This window comes from Bidens hawaiensis, unplaced genomic scaffold (assembly GCF_021521415.1).
Source record: "Bidens hawaiensis isolate Kalapana, Puna unplaced genomic scaffold, B.hawaiensis_p1.1 tig00017354_1, whole genome shotgun sequence".
NCBI lineage: Eukaryota > Viridiplantae > Streptophyta > Magnoliopsida > Asterales > Asteraceae > Bidens > Bidens hawaiensis.
This window is the reverse complement of record NW_027492629.1, coordinates 270,565-288,964: the sequence shown is the minus strand read 5'-3', so window position 1 is coordinate 288,964 and position 18,400 is coordinate 270,565. Positions and strand designations below refer to the sequence as shown.

Here is an 18,400-nt window from a genome sequence, read left to right as displayed (position 1 = left end):
TAATATTTCTTTGTTTGCTAAGTCTGATGGTAATGTGGTAGAGAAGGTTGTTGCTAAGGTTGAAGAAGAGTATGTTGGTGATGAGAAAGTGAATATTGCTGGTTAATGTCGATTAATGAGAATATAGAGGGTATCGTGGAAGAGTTTACTAAATCTAACAGTAAAAGGAATTCTGAGGATGAGATGGAGAATGCTGAGATCAAGAAGTCTAATGTTGTTAATGATGAGAAGATGGAAGAGTTTGTGGACACATCTGAGGTTGCTCTCATGGCACATGTCACACCACTGCCTACCACCAAAACTGTTGAGGTTCATCCAATGAGAACTCTCAATAATACATGCATGGTATATTGACAGTGGGTGTTCTAGGCACATGATAAGGATTCAAAGACATCCTAGTTGATTTCATACCGATAAATGGTGGATATGTGGCGTTTACTAGTAATAAGGGAGGAATAATCAGTGGTGAAGGAACTATAACAAATGAAAGTATAAGCTTTGAACCATGTCCATTATGTTGAAGAATTGAAGTACAACTTGCTAAGTGTCTCCCAAGTCTCGAAAAAGACTTTTCAACTCATTTTACCAAGACTAAGTGTTTGCTTGTGAAGTCAGGATTTGTTATTCCTAAGGAGTGGATTATGACAAGAGCTAACAGGAGGAATGACACTTATATCCTCAATATGGCTGCCAAGGCAACTAAAATGGATGTTCCAACTTGTTTAGTTAGTAAAGCTTCGTAGAAAGAGTCTATTTTATGGCATCAAAGAATGGGACACATCCATCTGCGCAAGATGAATTATTTGGTCTGACATGACCTTGTGTTTGGAGTTCCCAAAAATCATTCGCCTTAAATGATCAATGTATTTCATGCAAGATGCGCAAGCAAAAGAAGAAGTCTCACAAGTCAACACTTCTCAATTCCATCAACACTCCACTAGAACTACTTCATATGGATCTCTTCGGTCCTATTGGTGTCCAAAGTGTTGGATGTAAGTCTTATTGCTTGGTTTTTACTAGCGAATATTTTAGGTTTTCGTGAGTTTACTTTCTAAGAACCAAACAAAACAACAAAGATTTTGAAGTATCAAATCGTGAAGTTGGAGAACCTTTGTGGCTTACATGTAAAGAATATTAGGAGTGATAACGACACGGAATTCAAGAATCGTTCAACGGATTTATTTTTCTTACAAAAGGAGCACATCATCAATTCAGCACACCTTATGTCCCTCAGCAAAACAAAGGGACCAAATGGAAAAACAAACCATTGGTTAAAATGGCAAGGACCATGCTAGCTGATTCAAAGCTTCATGTCACTTTCTGGGCAGAGGCGGGGAACAAAACTTCTTATGTGTTAAACAGGGTTTGGACTGTTAAAAGGCATAACAAGACTCGTTATAAACGTTTAAACAATCGAAAGCCTAATTTATCTTACTTTGAGCTTTTTTGGTGCCCTTGCACTGCCTTACTTGTTCGAGACTGGTCGACTAAATTTGGTGAGAAAGCTGTTGAAGGTTATTTTCTTGGATATTCATCCAACTCACCGAACAAATGAATTTTTAATAAGTCTTCGGGAAAAGTAGAGGAGGCGTGTCATGTTGATTGCAGTAAGTATATAATTCCTAAGTTTGGCATCGGCCCCGATTGGTTATTTAACAAAGATGGCTTTTTTAATACCTTTAATGTTCTTCCTAAGCTATCTGCATATGTTAATACATATAAGCCTGCTGGAGAGATTCTGATGATGATGTGTTTCATGATTCACCAAGTTTTACTACATGTTCAACCATTCCTCCATAATCTATCACCACAACTTCTTCTCCATTTGATTTTGATTCAAGCCTCTCTTCAAGCTCAAATGTTCATGAAGTTACCGCACCTAAAGGAAATCAAGAAACTAAAGTCTTTCAAGATTCTAATGCTGATTTCTCAGTAGCAGACGCTAACGGTTCATTTTATCGAGTATTCTTAGAAACGTTAAAAAATTGATTCAAATCAAATCCACGTCATATTCCAACTCTCAAAATTCACAAGAATCATCCCATAGAAAACATAATTGGTGATCCAACCGCTGGGGTACTGACTCATCATGATGTAGTGAATGAGTGTTTATACACTTGTGTCATCTCTCAAGTTGAACCCATGAATTTTGCAATGGCTCTTAAAGAAAATAGTTGGGTTGAAGCTATGCATTAAGAGCTTCAACAATTTCACAAACTTCAAGTTTGGAATTTGGTTGATCGTCGTCTAGTGGTTTATCCAATTGATACTAAACATGTATTTAAGAACAAGAAATATGATCGTGGAGTGGTTATACATAATAAATCTACGTTGGTCGTTCAAGGATTTGATCAACAAGAATAAATTGATTACACAGAGGTTTGTGCTCCATTTGCTCATCTTGAATTAATTCGCATCTTCTTGGCTTGTGCTTCCTACAAACGGTTTAAGGGTTATCAGCTGGATGTAAAAAGTGAATTCTTGCGTGGGGAAATTTCAGTGGAGGTGTATGTCGATCAATCACGTGGCTTTGAAGACCCTGATCATCCGAACAAAGTTTACAAGCTTGACAAGGTTTTATATGGTCTTCATCAAGCTCCTCGTGCCTGGTATGCCAAAATATCCTCCCATTTATCATTTACATGAGAATGGGTTCGCTCGTGGACATATTAACATGTCACACCCTGACTTAGGGACTAGAAGTGTGACCATCAATTGGTACCTATTTTGTAAATATATCAAAGTTATAGGTTAATTTTAGCGGAAGACTATAAGTTTATAAAATAATAATTTACATTAAAATTTTATTTGGGAATTAAACACCGGAGTATTCGTTTACGAAACATTGTTTTTATCACAAGGGTTTCATTGTCAAAACTGAGCCATCTTGTATCGTGAGCTTCTATCTTCATGTTGACTCCAATCCTTGCTTTTGCTTACTAAAACTTAGTTACATGTAATGGGTGGGAAAATACGTCAGCTATGTTCTGGTGAACACGTATGACTCTAAAAGTATTTAATACTATAGTTACAATACAAATATAGTTTTCTATGCATGCTCAGCAAAAAGTATTTTATTTCTAGGATTTTTACCATTTCTCTACATACACAAAAGTTCTCTGAGCCTCGTAGCCCCTATTGAAGAACTAGTTATGATTGTTAGCCCACGGCCACATAGCCTTTGCATGTTTTAGGCTAGATAATTATATTTGGATCCATACACATGTTTAATCGGTCTGAGTTGCTCTTATTTTCAACTTTGTATTATAACATTTAGAGATCACGTAATCTCGTTTAAACGTTTGACTGACTCTTTAATACAAACAATACGTTCATCTTATAGAGTATAAATCTGTTTTGCTGTTTGTAAAGGTTTAACATATTCACATGTACCATCGGTGTTCGTTTAAAAAACCTTCTTGATTGTGAATGAGAAGGATGTTAACCAATAAATAAATAGATTCTTATAAATATTTGAATGGTGTTTCTTGATTAAGCTATTGCCCTTGAGCTTAGTTTCACCTTGATAAAGTTTTTAACTTTGTCTTTTGATGAAAACACTTGTTTTAATGTGACATTTGATATAGCATGCTTTGGCTTAATAGGTTCTAACACGTTGGTGAGTTTCTTGAGGTAAGTAAACGGGTCCCGTGGTTGATTGGGATTTATACGAATTACTTTCCTTCGGAAAGAAACTCACTACTAGTGGTATCCCCCTTACAATTACTACATGCCCATCAAAATATAACTTTGTTAACATTACTTTGTTAAGAAGTAAAGTTTATGAAAACGTTTATGAATTCTTAAAAATCTTTTCAAGGTTAAAGGCCATAGCCTCTTCTAATGTCTAAGCTATAACTTAAATAACTTAAACATTATCCCTACCTTAATACGAGCACTCGGAATGATAATAATAAGAAAATAGCAGCAAATTGTTGGCAGGGTTTTGATAACAAGGACAGTTGGACGTCAGCAAGCTTCAGGACTTCGTTTCTTACACGTACTTCAAGAAAACAAGTCCTAGGTTGGCCGGGAAAGTTGGACACGGATTGCTAGATTAACTTTATGAAATGAGAGTGTTTTAGGGATGAGGAGGTTCAGTCCTGTAACCCCCTATTAATAAGAAAATTTTGGTTCCTTCGCACCGCGCGAAGGAACTATGTTAGTGTTACTTCGCGTCGCGTGAAGCAGCATTTTGTCTAAGTCTGCCACATGTTGACATGTGGCCAGTAAAATCATGCCACATGTTAACACGTGGCCTATACAATCATGCCACGTGTTGACACGTGGTTGGACACGTGTCTCTGATTACTTAAAAGTGCTTCAGGACTTCGCTTCTTGCACGTACTTCGAGAAAATGAGTCATCGGTTGGCCGGGAAAGTTGGCCATGGGTTCCTAGGTTAACTATGTGAAAATGAGATTGTTTTAGGGATGAAGAGGTTCAATCCCGTAACCCCTTATTTATAGGAAAATTTTGGTTCCTTCGCGTCGCGGGAAGGAACTATGTCAGTGCTACTTTGCGTCGTGCGAAGCAGCATTTTGTCTAAGTCTGCCATGTGTTAACACGTGGCCTGTACAGTCATGTCACGTGTAGACACGTGGTTGGACACATGTCTCTGATTACTCAACGAGGTTTCGCGTAGTGCAAAGGAGTCCTGGTTGCCCATGTGCGTAGCGCGAAGTGACTGTTAGGTCAGTTACTATTCCATTCCTTTGCGTAGCGCGAAGGAATTTTGATTGGTCCATTCGCGTCGTGCGAAGGGATTAAAAGTAAAAAATTTTACTTCCAGTCCTTAAACTTTATAATTTGGCATTTTTGGCTTAAACTTAAATGAGGTATTTTCGAGTTGTTAATAACACTCTCTTAATCAAGAAAGTGGGTAATGACTTGTTATTGGTTCAAGTCTATATGGATGACATCATTTTCAGATCTACGAATGATAAGCTCTGCAAGGATTTTGATGTCATCATTAAATCTATGTTTGACATTAGTGTTATGGGGAGCTTACATTCTTCCTTAGATTGCAAGTGAATTATTCATCTGATGGGATCTTTCTTGATCAAACCAAATACGTTCATGACATGTTGAGCTGGTTCAATACATCCGACTGCTCTTCACTTTGCACACCTATAGAGGTTAACCACCAACTGGGCACTGTTTCAGAAGGTGAAGACGTCGATCCTCATCAATATCGTGCAATGATTGGCTCTCTCATGTACTTAACCATATCAAGACCCGATAGTATGTTTGTCGTCTGTATTTATGCAAGACATCAAGCTAGTCTAAAGACATTGCATTTGAAAGTAGTCAAATGAATATTTCGTTATCTGATGGGACAAGTTAAACTTGGGTTATGGTATCCTGGAAGTGATGACTTCTCATTTGTTGCTTACACTGAATCCGATCTAGGAGGTTGTAATCTTAACAGGAAACAGATGTTAGGAAACTATTTAGTGTCATGCCAATGTAAGAAGCAAACCATCATTTTAATTTCCCTTGTTGAAGCTGAATATGTGACTGCCTCCTGATGTTGTTCACAAGTCTTGTGGATACAACAATAAATGCAGGAATACGATTTGAAATTCTTAAACACTTCCATTTTCATTTCTTAAAATGCTTCCGTGGATATTGCACGCAATCCTGTACAACATTCACGCACGAAACATATGCATCATTTCATACAAGATTTCATGGAAAAGATACTTATTAACCTAAAACGTGTTGACACTTTAGAAAATCTAGCTGATCTTTTTACTAAAGCTTTTGATAAAACTCGTTTTAGATACCTATTGAGCTTAATAGGTATGAAGAACCCCGAGTAAATTTTTTTCTTAAACAACTTGGAAGGTTGTGTAAATACAATTTATTTTTCTGTAAATATTTGTTTATTTTCTTCAATCTTTAGAAAATATGTAAATACTTCAAAAAGAAAGTTCTTGGTTTTAGAGGGAGTCATAAACTTTGAACCTTTGATAAATTGATCCGACTGTTGGGAACTGATGATATATTGACTGAATGCTACTAGCTCATGAATAAAATGGTTAGGAGGAGCAATAAGCTCATAATCTAATGTGCTTGATAGTCTTGACTTGTCAAGTATGAACCAATGTGTTATAAACTAAATCTGCTAGATTTAGTGGTCTTACTCTTTGAAAGGGTGTGCATGTCTCAAGCTATGGTTTTCCGAATGATAAGCAGAAATGTGATTATTTTGTCATACACAAGCCGGTTAGCGGTTGGTCACCCCAAAAATGTTAAATGTTTACTATTTTGTTCTCAAATGTTGAAAATTCAAAAGAAGAAGCAGAATTAAACTATAGAAGTTCTTAAATTTCTAAAATCAACATATAATGTTGATAAAAGACAAACATAAAAGGGTATATTATAACTACCTGAGAGGGGGGGGGGGGGGAATAAGCCTGAAAAGAATAAGTCCTAAACACCTTGAATGAGAAGCATGTAAAACCGAACTGTGTGGCAAGAGAGTCCATGGTTCAACCTTTATTGTTTGTAAAAGTTTGCAAATATCTTAAAAGATTATTTTGTTGTAAAAGTTTTCGACCAAATACAAGGGGATTGAAGTCAATTTGGGTAATATGGAGAAAACATAATAAGCCTTGAACATATATTTGAGGCATCATTATTCTTATAAGTGGGGACCACACATAATTTATGCATAATTATTACTTAATCAATATCATAAGATTCTGGAAACATATGTTATGTTTAAACTGGATCAATATATCATCAATGAATCTAAGTTAAAGCTGAAATAATAGCTGAAATAGATATAATGTGAAGGGCATTTCATTCAATGTGATCGCATGTTATGATCTTTCTCACCTAGGTTTGGTTTTTTTCTTCATATATTATTTTATTTTATTTCTTTTTGTTTTCCTTGATTATAGTTGTTGAAAATGTTCCCAAAAAAGAAATTTTTTTTTCTTGTTTAACTTATGTTTATGAAAAATTCAAAAATATTTTCCTTCTCTTCCCGGTTCGTTAAATATTTATGGCTTTTTCATACTTTTTTTAAAATAAATCGATAAAACGTAGTAAAACAAAAATAAAATTGAAGCTAAAAAAGGAAATATTTTGTGTGTGCTTGGCTTTTTCTTGGGTGCAGATTTTGTTGGTCCTTGCTCATTTGAAGATAGTGATGAACTCACCAAGAAAGTTCCTTCCAGCTCCAGCACGCGCAACATCATAGTATCTGATGGGGATTCTCTGCCTCATTTTGGATGCTTCTCACCAATGACTAATGACGATCAAGATAATGATGCTGACGCTTGACGCTTCAACTCAAGATCTATTGATCAGGGAGAGTATTCTGATGGTCACCTTCCTAAAATCACAATAAAGTAATGACAAAAACTCTCAAAGAAGGTGATTAGAAGCAATCATAACGATGAACAATAATATATGCTCAACAAACTGGACCGTTAATTCTATAGCTGCTAATCATCTGGTTGATCATGACAAGACTGAAGCATTCTGAAGAGCGTCGAGCTAAATTAGAGGAGTTTCTTGAGAAACTGATGACATGAAGAACTGAATCAAAAGGGTAACGAGCAGGCGTAAATAGGGAGTTTGTTGATACCGTTTTTAACTTCGTCTTTGTATTTGTCGTCATTGATATTGTGACATCAACGATAATTGACCGTCGTTTATATTTTGGCGTAATATGATTTGTTAGAAAGTTGTGTTGGTGGAAATGGTCCATTAATGTAATGGGCTTGGGGTGGTGGACATAAATCCCACCAAGCCCAACATGTCACCTCACTGTATAAAGGAGAATTCTTCATGAATTCTTCAAAACACTTGCCTTTTTTATTATTTTGGTTTTCGGATTCTCATACGAGAAACCGACAAAACCAATGAAGAAATCCAAAAAGTTATTTTGGTGATTTTCTTGTGTTCATCTCTTTCTACTTCTACAATTTTCTTTTTCAAGGTTTTGATTCATACTTATCGGTTCAAGTGATTTTCGCTCACTCGAACACGTTAGATCCGTACACCCCACGTGGACCTACAAAGTATGTGATGAACATTTTGTAAGATAATGGTATTTGGGTTGTAAACCAAGTGCTTTTCCTATGAAGTAGAAAACGAAACTTGGTAGGGAAGATGAGGAAATGTGTGTTGATGCTGGAAAATATAGACGATTAGTGAGTCGCCTTCTCTATATACAAGCCACTATATCCGACATTACTTGTTTTGTCAATGTTCTTAGTCAGTTTCTTGATGATCCTCGACAAAATCATATGGAAGCAGCTATAAGATTTCTCAAATACTGAAAATCTAATCCTGGTCAAGGTATTTTACTTCCAAAGAGTGGTGGATGAATCTCATTGGATATACCAATTAGGATTGGCTTGGGTGTCAAGATAAAAGTCATTCACAACCCGTATATGTTTTACTTACAGGAGGTGCTCCTATTTTTTGGAAATTGAAAAGGCAATCCGTTGTATCTAGGTCTTCTACTTAGGCTGATATTGGGCTTTGGGATAGACAGTCAGTGAAGTTTTATGTGTTTGATGGCTCTTGAAACATTTGGATGTCTCCCAGACCGGCCCTACACATTTTTTGTGAAAATCTAGATGACAAACATATAACATATATTCCAGTTTTTTATGAGCACGCGAAGCATGTTGAATTGGATTGCTACTTTGTAATAGAACGCGTGGAGTCGGAAGATATTGAACCGTTGCACATTAATACTAAGGAACATATTGCTGACTTGTTCACAAAAGCTCTTGGTGCTAGATAGTTGGGATTTCTACTGGACAAGTTGGGAATTTGTAATCTTCATGCTCCAACTTGCGGGGGAGTATAGAAAGATATAATTATTTATGTTCTTTATCTTTATTTCTTATTGGTGATCTTTTGCTTTATTTGGATTTGTATTGTGTATGTATTTATACCCTTTGGGTATTTTCGTTTTATGTCACTGAATAAAAATATAACCTACAGAATTCTTCACATTGTTCCTTTTCAACACGCCTTAGTTCTTTTCTTTCTTTGGTACACGACAGCTCTTCATATGTCCTAATCCATGACAACAACATCAGATTGGTTTTATCTTCTTGCGCTTCATCTTGTCCGTTAATGTACATGGCCTTCAAAGTTCAGTGACTTTTACTTCTTATTTTCTTGGCCTAACTCATGTTCATCATGAACGTTAGTCGTGATTTCCCTCCGATTTCATTATGGCTCTTCAAAACCGTCTGATCAGGAAAACTTTGGTACAAGAACATATACACACAACACTCGACCATCTTGAACTGTTAAATTGTTTGATACAATGGATACAATTTATAAAAACGTGAAAGGCAGACATCATCTGTGACTTTGGTTAGATCGCTTCCCACCCCTATGACTTACCTAGTTTTACAGATAGATCCTGATCCTGAGCCTGGATGCAAGGCTGCAAATAGTAAATGGTTTTCTAATCAATCTATAAATAAAATATTAAAAAAAATGATAAGTTAGCTGTTGGAATTATGGGCCAGTTCGGGTAAGTCAACGCGGCCGACCGGGTTGTGACCCGTGAGAGTTACACCTTGGGAAACGAACTAAAATCCGCTTAAATTGTTTGATCGATAAATGACGAAATGATTATTTATAATCGTTATAGATAATATTGTTGTTCGGACTTTAAACGAGTGTTGGAACGAGTTGGACTTTGGGCCCGGTTAGAATTTATTATTGATAAATAATAATATTATTAATATTATCTTAAAATAAAACCCTTTTTTGTTTACATGGATATTACTCCAAGTTATTTGGATATATATATATATATACACACATATCACGTAAACATTAAGTAGGGTTTTTTTTTTACAATTCTGCCGCAAGCCAAAAAGGGTCCGGCCGCCATTGCCGATATCGTATCCGACCACCGCTACAGCCATCAGCCGCACCGCTATCGTTGTCTTGTTGTTGCCGCCGCCGCTGATCTGGTATTGCAGCCGTGTTCGCGTCACCTGCCGCCAACGCGCCATCACTACCAACCGTCACCGTGTTCGGTTCGTCACCTATCATCTTTCGTTAAACCTCGGTGTCTCAACCTGTTATTTATTAACCAAGGTAAACTTAAATATTGTCTATTAATATTTATATTTACTTTGGTTGTTTCGTTTAGTACTCGTATTGTATGTAACCGGATCTTGTATGATTCCGTTTTTGGTGATTACTCGTTTTGTATTCCGCTGCGTATTCAATATTAATATGATTAATAATAATGAAACCTATTTATTAAAACCGGGTTTAAAAGTTAAACCGTTGACTGATCACCACTGGAACCCAACAGTGGTATCAGAGCCTTGGTTACAACATACGAGTCGAATCCGGTCTTTTCACCGGATCTACATCATAAACTTCAAGCTAGTAGATGTTTTTGATCTAGATTTGTTTTTTGAGCAATCTTGGTTTGGTCAATTTTTATTTATTTTATTTGACCAAAATATTGCTCAACTTTATTTATGTAAATATGGCCTGACGTTGTGTGATTGGTTGCTTGATTTTGGTCATATGGATGGTTCAAAGTTGTATTTTATTCTTCGGTTTTATTTTATGGTTTTTTGGCCACCTTGATGGTTCAAACTTGTAATAGCTAGGGTTTAGGTTTTCATTACTTGTATTAGTGAATATTGTAATGATGAAGACCCGAAGGAAAAACCGAGGACGAGCTCACGGAGTTCTTGAAGTCAGTGGGAGTTAGCAAAGATGACGGGATGCACCAAGTGTCCATCCATGTGGTTGTTTTTGTGTTGTGACCCCTTTGACCCGATTGGTCTGCTAATAGGCTCTAGCAAGACCAATCACCTTTTGGCCATTTAAGATTTACATATTCCTGTTTGCTATTGTGGTTGCTTGCTTGATGATAATAGGTTATAATACCACCAATCTAATACCAAATATATATTAAAATAAATTTTAATTAACCAATTAAGCTTTTGCAAAATTAAACTAAATTTGATTTTCCAAAACCTCATAACTTAATAGTTTAACTATTAACTTAAAATTGGTTAGTCATATCACGACAAACTTAGTTTTAATAGGTTATTTAAAACTGAGTGTCCTGAGAGATAAAAGGGTTCATCAAGTTGTCCTGATTAATACTGTAAAACTGGACTTTTACTCTATTCGGTAAATTCTAAAATTAATCCCAATTTTAAAATCAATAGTTAATGCATCCTACTATAAGCCACACTTGAGGCATACTGCGAAATTTCAAGTGTTTGGATCTACAGCACTGCACTTGTTTTCTAGCCTATCCCTTCAAAGTGAAAGGGTTTCGTTAACACATCCGACCCTTTCACTCGTGTTTGTACTAGGGCGACTATTACTTTACTTTTCTGTTACGTGCTACAGCTGTCTGAAGACTAAGGTGGGCATAAATGAGGCTAAACGTATCTACTTGGGCAATTGTTGTCTTAAAAGGCCTCATAACCGAGACTTGTGCTCTATTCACAATTGGCAATCGTTGTCAATCTGCCTAACCACTTACTAATGTTGTGTGCTACAGCTTCCATTACTAACTGGAAGCCAGATTCTCAAATCCCTATTTTATTAATGTTAATTGGGTCATTAATAATAGGATTACAACGTCGAAAATACTAATTAAATTTACTTTTGCTTTATTAAACAGATGTCATCAAACGAAAATTCACCCTACGCCCTTAAGTCTATCCTTGAGAAGGATAAATTGAATGGTAGCAACTTCATCGAATGGCACCGCAACTTGAGACTTGTTCTCACCATGGAAAAGCGCCTGTATGTTCTCAATGGACCTGTTTCAACCGAGCCTGAAAAAAACACAGTCGTTGCTTGAAAAGTTCTTGAGAAGCATAGGGATGACTCGGCTGATGTCTCCTGTATTATGCTAGCCACCATGACTTCTGAGCTTGCTAAAGGCTTGGAAGACTTTGGTGCCTATGAGATGCTTGAGCAACTCAAGGGCATGTTCCAAAAACAAGCCCGTTAGGAACGGTTCGACACCATGAAGCAGCTCATTAGCTGCAAGATGGCAGAGGGGTCTCCCGTCAGTGTGCATGTCCTAGAGATGAAGGGGCACATCGATCAGCTTAAGAAACTTGATTATCCCCTGCCTAATGAGATGGCAGCGGATTTCATCCTCAACTCTCTCCCCGGCTCTTACGACCAGTTCGTAATGAATTACAACATGAATGCCTGGGTAAAGACAGTGCCGGAGCTACACAACATGCTCAAAACGGCTGAGATGAACATTCCTTCTAGGACCAATCAAGTTATAATGATCCGATCTGCTGGTATAAAGAAGCCTAAACCCAAGAATCAGGGTTATAAGGGAAAAGGCAAGAAGAAAGTTACTGTTGCTGCCAAATCTGCCACCAACACTAACAAGAAAGTTGCAAAGGCACCACCGCCGCCCCCTGAGGAGCGCCAGTGCTACAAGTGCAACAAGATGGGGCACTGGATGCGTAACTTCCCCGAGCATCTAGCTGAGCTAGCAAAGAGGAAGGCCAATGGTGAAGGCTCTTCTCGAGGTATTTCCATATACGTTATTGAACTTTTCACTGTCTCTAGCAACACATGGGTATTTGATACCTGATGTGGTTTCCACATTGTTAATGTCTTGTAGGAGCCTGAGAAGTGGAAGAAACTGAATAAAGGTAGCATGGAACTTATCGTTGGAGATGGGAAGAGAGTACCAGTTCTGGCAACTGGAGTTTTTCATTTTACTTGTCCATCTGGCCTAGTTCTTTCTTTGAATAATTGTTTGTATGCTCCTGGTTTGACCAGAAACATCATTTCATTTTCATTGTTGCTTGAACAAGGTTTTAAGTACATTTTTAATGGCATGGCTATTTCTTCTTACTTAAATGATATCTTTTATTTTGAGGCTAAACCTCGAAATGGTATTTATGAAATTGATGTTCAAACTGATAATAACGTATATCATCTTTCAAAACGTATCAAGACTAGCATCAATGATACTTTTCTATGGCATTATTGCCGACTTGGCCACAAAAGCAAAGCAGGAGTTAAAAGACTCCAATCCGAAGGGATTATTGAATCCACAGGACCGGACTCATTTGATGATTGCGAATCTTGCATAGCTGGAAAACTCGCCAAAGAATCCTTCACTCATAAAAGTGAACGAGCAAGTGATCTGTTAGGACTCATACATACTGATGTATGTGGACCTTTTAGAACCATGACTAGAAACCATGAAAGATACTTCGTTTCTTTTATCAACGATTATAGTCGATACGCTTATGTGTATCTTATGAAACACAAGAACGAAACTTTTGAAAGATTCAAAGAGTTTCAAGACGAAGTGGAAAAACAACTAGGTAAAACCATTAAAATGCTTCGATCAGATCGAGGTGGAGAGTATCTCAGCTCAGAGTTCATCACTCATCTAAAAGAGCATGGAATTGTTTCACAGCTCACTCCACCTGGCATACCCCAACATAATGGCGTGAGTGAGGGGAGAAATAGAACTTTGCTAAACATGGTTCGATCAATGATGTGTAGAACTAACTTGCCTCACTCCTTTTGGGGTTACGCCCTTATTACCGCCGCCCGCATTGTTAATCTAGCTCCAACTAAGAAGATAGACAAAACCCCATATGAGATATGGCATAAGGGAAAGAAGCCCAAATTGTCTTACCTTAGAGTATGGGGATGTGATGCTTACATCTCAAGTGAGTCTGATGACAAACTTGATCCCCGCGGCATAAAATTTTTTTTCGTCGGATACTATAACCAAAGCGGTTGTTACTTCTTTCATCATGATACAAATACGATTTATATTAAGAGGAAAGGCCACTTCCTTGAGAAGAAAGTTCTCAATCGAGGAACTGGAGATAACATTGTCGATCTTGAAGAAATTCGAGAACCACAAACAACCACCGAGATCGTCTGATCAACAAGTTGTTGTTGCTGATACATCAGACGTGAACACGAGCGTTTGCAGAAGTAGTAGAACTCCCATACCAAATTCTAGATACTTATGGCATCTAGATGGTCCCGAAGTCTTATTAGTAGCCGAGTCTGGCGACGAGCCTACTAACTACAAATCTGCTATCTTGGATCCGGAATCCGAGAAATGGCGAGATGCCATGAACTCCGAGATGCAATCCATGCATGATAACCAAGTTTGGAACTTGGTTGAGCTACCCCCGATAATCGGGCAGTAGGGAGCAAACGGATTTTCAAGAGAAAAACCGACATGCATGGAAATGTGCAAACCTATAAAGCACGGCTAGTCACGAAAGGTTTTACTCAAACTCAAGGGGTTGACTATTATGAAACCTTTTCGCCCGTTGCTATGACTAAGTCAATAAGGATATTGCTTGTCATTGCTGCATACTATGACTATGAGATATGGCAAATGGATGTCAAAACCGCTTTTCTTATTGGACATCTTTCTGAAGATGTCTATATGGTTCAGCCTGAAGGTTTTTTCGATCCAAAATATCCTAATAGGGTTTGTAAATTGAACAAGTCCATTTATGGACTTAAGCAAGCATCTCAAAGCTGGAATCTTCACTTTGATGAGAAAATCAAAGAGTTTGGTTTTTTCAAAAATGAAGATGAGCCTTGTGTTTACAGAAAGGCTAGTGGGAGCACTATATCATTCCTCATCTTGTATGTGGATGATATACTGATCATTGGAAACAACATTCCTATGCTTAAGGAAGTTAAGCACTGGTTGGAATCTTGTTTTACAATGAAAGATCTTGGAGAAGCTGCATATATTCTGTGAATAAAGATCTATAGAGATAGATCTAAGCGGATTCTAGGGCCAAGTCAAAATACTTACATAGACAAAGTAATGGCACACTTCTCAATGGAAAACTCCAAGAAATGAGCTGTTCCAATGACTAAAGGAACCGTGTTGAGCAAATCGCAATCTCCGGCAACGGACATTGAATCTATACATATGAAAGCAATTTCATATGCTTCAGCGGTTGGTTCTATCATGTATGCTATGTTATGTACTAGACCAGACGTCTCGTATGCCTTGAGCATGACCAGTCGTTTTCAACAGAGTCCTGGCATGGCCCATTGGACTGCTGTAAAGAATATTCTAAGGTACTTGAATAGGACCAAAGATATGTTCTTGGTGTTTGGGGGAGTGGAAGAGGAGCTCACTGTAAGGTGTTACACTGATGCTAGCTTCCAGACTGACCGAGATGATTCTCGCTCACAGTCAGGTTTCGTTTTCACTCTCAATGGAGGAGCCATTTATTGGAAGAGCTCCAAGCAGAGTGTAGTGGCGGATTCTACCACCGAATCCGAATATATAGCTGCATCGGATGCTGCTAAAGAGGGTGCTTGGATGAAGAAGTTCATCACTAATCTCGATGTGGTTCCGAGTATTCGCAAACCAATTAAGGTGTTCTGTGATAACACAGGTGCTATTGCTCAGGACAAAGATCCCAGATCTCATCATAGAGCCAAGCACATTCTAAGGAAGTTCCACCTCATACGAGAGATACTGGAAAGAGGTGACATCTCAATAAGCAAAGTAGACATAGATCAAAACCTAGCAGACCCGTTCACTAAGCCGATGACTCAGGACAAGCATGACCATCACAGGGATGCTATCGGTCTTAGATTGGCTAGTAATTTGTTTTGATTTAGTATTTGGATGTATGAACATTTAAACAGTTATACATTTGAGTTCACTTTTGTTTTGATGGTTATGCAAACGTTGAATATCATAACTGTGTTCATTTTAATACGTTTAATCCATGAATATTGTATTCTAAATTATCCGTAGTCGATCAGACTCGTGGGAACGATTCTGAATTAAGACTATTCTGACTTTGGACTCAAGGGGTTGACTTCCAAACTCACAGACCTCATTGTGAATGACGTTGGATGTAACTCGCATCAAATCATCTTCATGGATTTTAGTCATAAGATGCATTTGATATTGGTATGCTCATTTAGTATCCTTAGACCTGAGATACATATTAGAAATTTCGTTTACTAAAGGTATTCTTTGATCAGTGTCAACCGCTGTCGCGTAACTGCCAGTCATAAAGGCATTGGTTGGGAGTATTCTGAAGTTCAGTGGGAGTTGTATGTAATCAAGATGGGATTTTGTACTCTTACATGATATGTAACAGTTAGACATCTTGGCGCCTTCGTTGATTCAAACTGGTAAAGTGTGAGGCCTCACCCAAACTTACTGTGTGTTTGATTGGACCACTTTGACTCGAGAACGAAAACGATAATGATTGAACGCCATATGAGATTGATTTGATCCATGTCTCATTGTTCAATTGGTGTCTTATACGGAAAGGATAGATGACAACGATTACTATATTTTCATTATTTTGCAATAGTGTATTCCAAGATCTTTTGGTTAATGAATTTAAAATGTCATAACTTGTTGGGTGGCAGCCATGTGTAGCTAGAGCACCGCTGTTTGTCAGCATTGAGAAACTTAACCGAATCCGTCCAAGTGGGAGACTGTTGGAACTATGGGCCAGTTCGGGTAAGTTAACGCAGCCGACCGGGTTGTGACCCGTGAGAGTTACACCTTGGGCAACGAACTAAAATCCGCTTAAATTGTTTGATCGATAAATGACGGAATTGTTATTTATAATCGTTATAGATAATATAGTTGTTCGGACTTTAAACGAGTGTTGGAACGAGTTGGACTTTGGGCCCGGTTAGAATTTATTATTGATAAATAATAATATTATTAATATTATCTTAAAATAAAACCCTTTTTTGTTTACATGGATATTACTCCAAGTTATTTGGAGCATGTATATATATATATATATACATATCACGTACATTAAGTAGGGTTTGTTTTTGACAATTCTGCCGCAAGCCAAAAAGGGTCCAGCCACCATTGTCGATATCATATCCGACCACCGCTACAGCCAACAGCCGCACCGCTATCGTTGTCGTGTTGTTGCCGCCACCGCTGATCTGGTATTGCAGCCGTGTTCGCGTCACCTGCCGCCAACGCGCCATCACTACCAACTATCACCGTGTTCGGTTCGTTAGCTAGCATCGTTCGTTGAACCTCGGTGTCTCAATCGGTTATTTATTAACCGAGGTAAACTTAAATATTGTCTGTTAATATTTATATTTACTTTGGTTGTTTCGTTTAGTACTCGTATTGTATGTAACTGGATCCTGTATGGTTCCGTTTTTGGTGATTACTCGTTTTGTATTCAGCTGCGTATTCAATATTAATATGATTAATAATTATGAAACCTATTTATTAAAACCGAGTTTAAAAGTTAAACCATTGACTGATCACCACTGGAACCCAACAGTTAGCTTCATATACTCGTACCTTAGAACTAAATGATGAACTATATTCTATATCAATAAAACCGTAAAACTTTTCCTGAACTTTGTGATTGTATGATTGAATATGTTAGAGATTGTTGTGTTTAATTTTATTTGTCTTGAGTTTTGTTTACCTCTAAATAAAAGGCAAACGGAGTTGATTGCATGCTAGACAATCCATTTATCCCAAAATATTTTAATGTTTTAAACTTTTTGTACAACAATCAAATCTAATCATAATTACTATTTGATTTCCAAATCTGCTTTCTTGATTGAATGGTTGGTAACTATTATGGTATAGAACAGATCCGTGTAAAAAGACTATTTGAAGATATGTCATTTCATTGATTCGTTCAATCAATTAATTGTTTGGAGTTACTCATTACCGACATTAAAATCTAACCGAACATTACTATTTATATTTCCACACTGCCTTGTTAATTCTCATATTGTTCATCTTCATCATGTACACACTTGCACCTCGTCCATACATCTTGCCTGCCACCTTCAGTACCACATCTGCTCCAAGAAACCCCATTGCCCACATTAAAGCAGCACACAGTGTATCCAGACACCAACAAATTAGAGCCACGTGCTTACGTGACTACTTCCAACAATCTATATATTTGTTAACCAAATCAGACGGTGGACCTCCGAGATGGTTTTCGCTGTTGGAATGCGGATCCCGCCTCAACAATTCCCCTCTCCTACTCACGTTACCTGGTCTGTTACTTTCTCAACAACAATTCCTCTCTCCTTCGACTCGGTCAGCGCAAGTAGTGTTTTCAAAAATAATATGATGAAATGTGTTTTTTTTTCTCCAGGAATCGATGGTAATGGGCATGCACTCCTGATGCATTATCAAAGGCTAGGACAGTAAGCAATTTTTCTTTTGGACGTGTGTGTTTTTGCACTTATTTTCTTGGCCTTCTCTGAAAATACTATCACGTATAACCATTCTCTTGCACCCTCAGTTTTCATTTTTCGGGTGTGACAATTGACTGTACTATATTTCTATCCTATGTTTTAAGAAAGTAATGATTTTTTATTGGGATTTCTTGGTGAATTATGATCCCCTT

General features: G+C 37.5%; 1 pseudogene; it reads left to right on the top strand.

Annotated features, from left to right (window-relative positions):
- The first annotated feature begins 17,573 nt into the window (after positions 1-17,573).
- LOC143553729 (phytyl ester synthase 2, chloroplastic-like) overlaps positions 17,574-18,400 on the top strand; it is a 47,339-nt pseudogene continuing 46,512 nt past the window's right edge.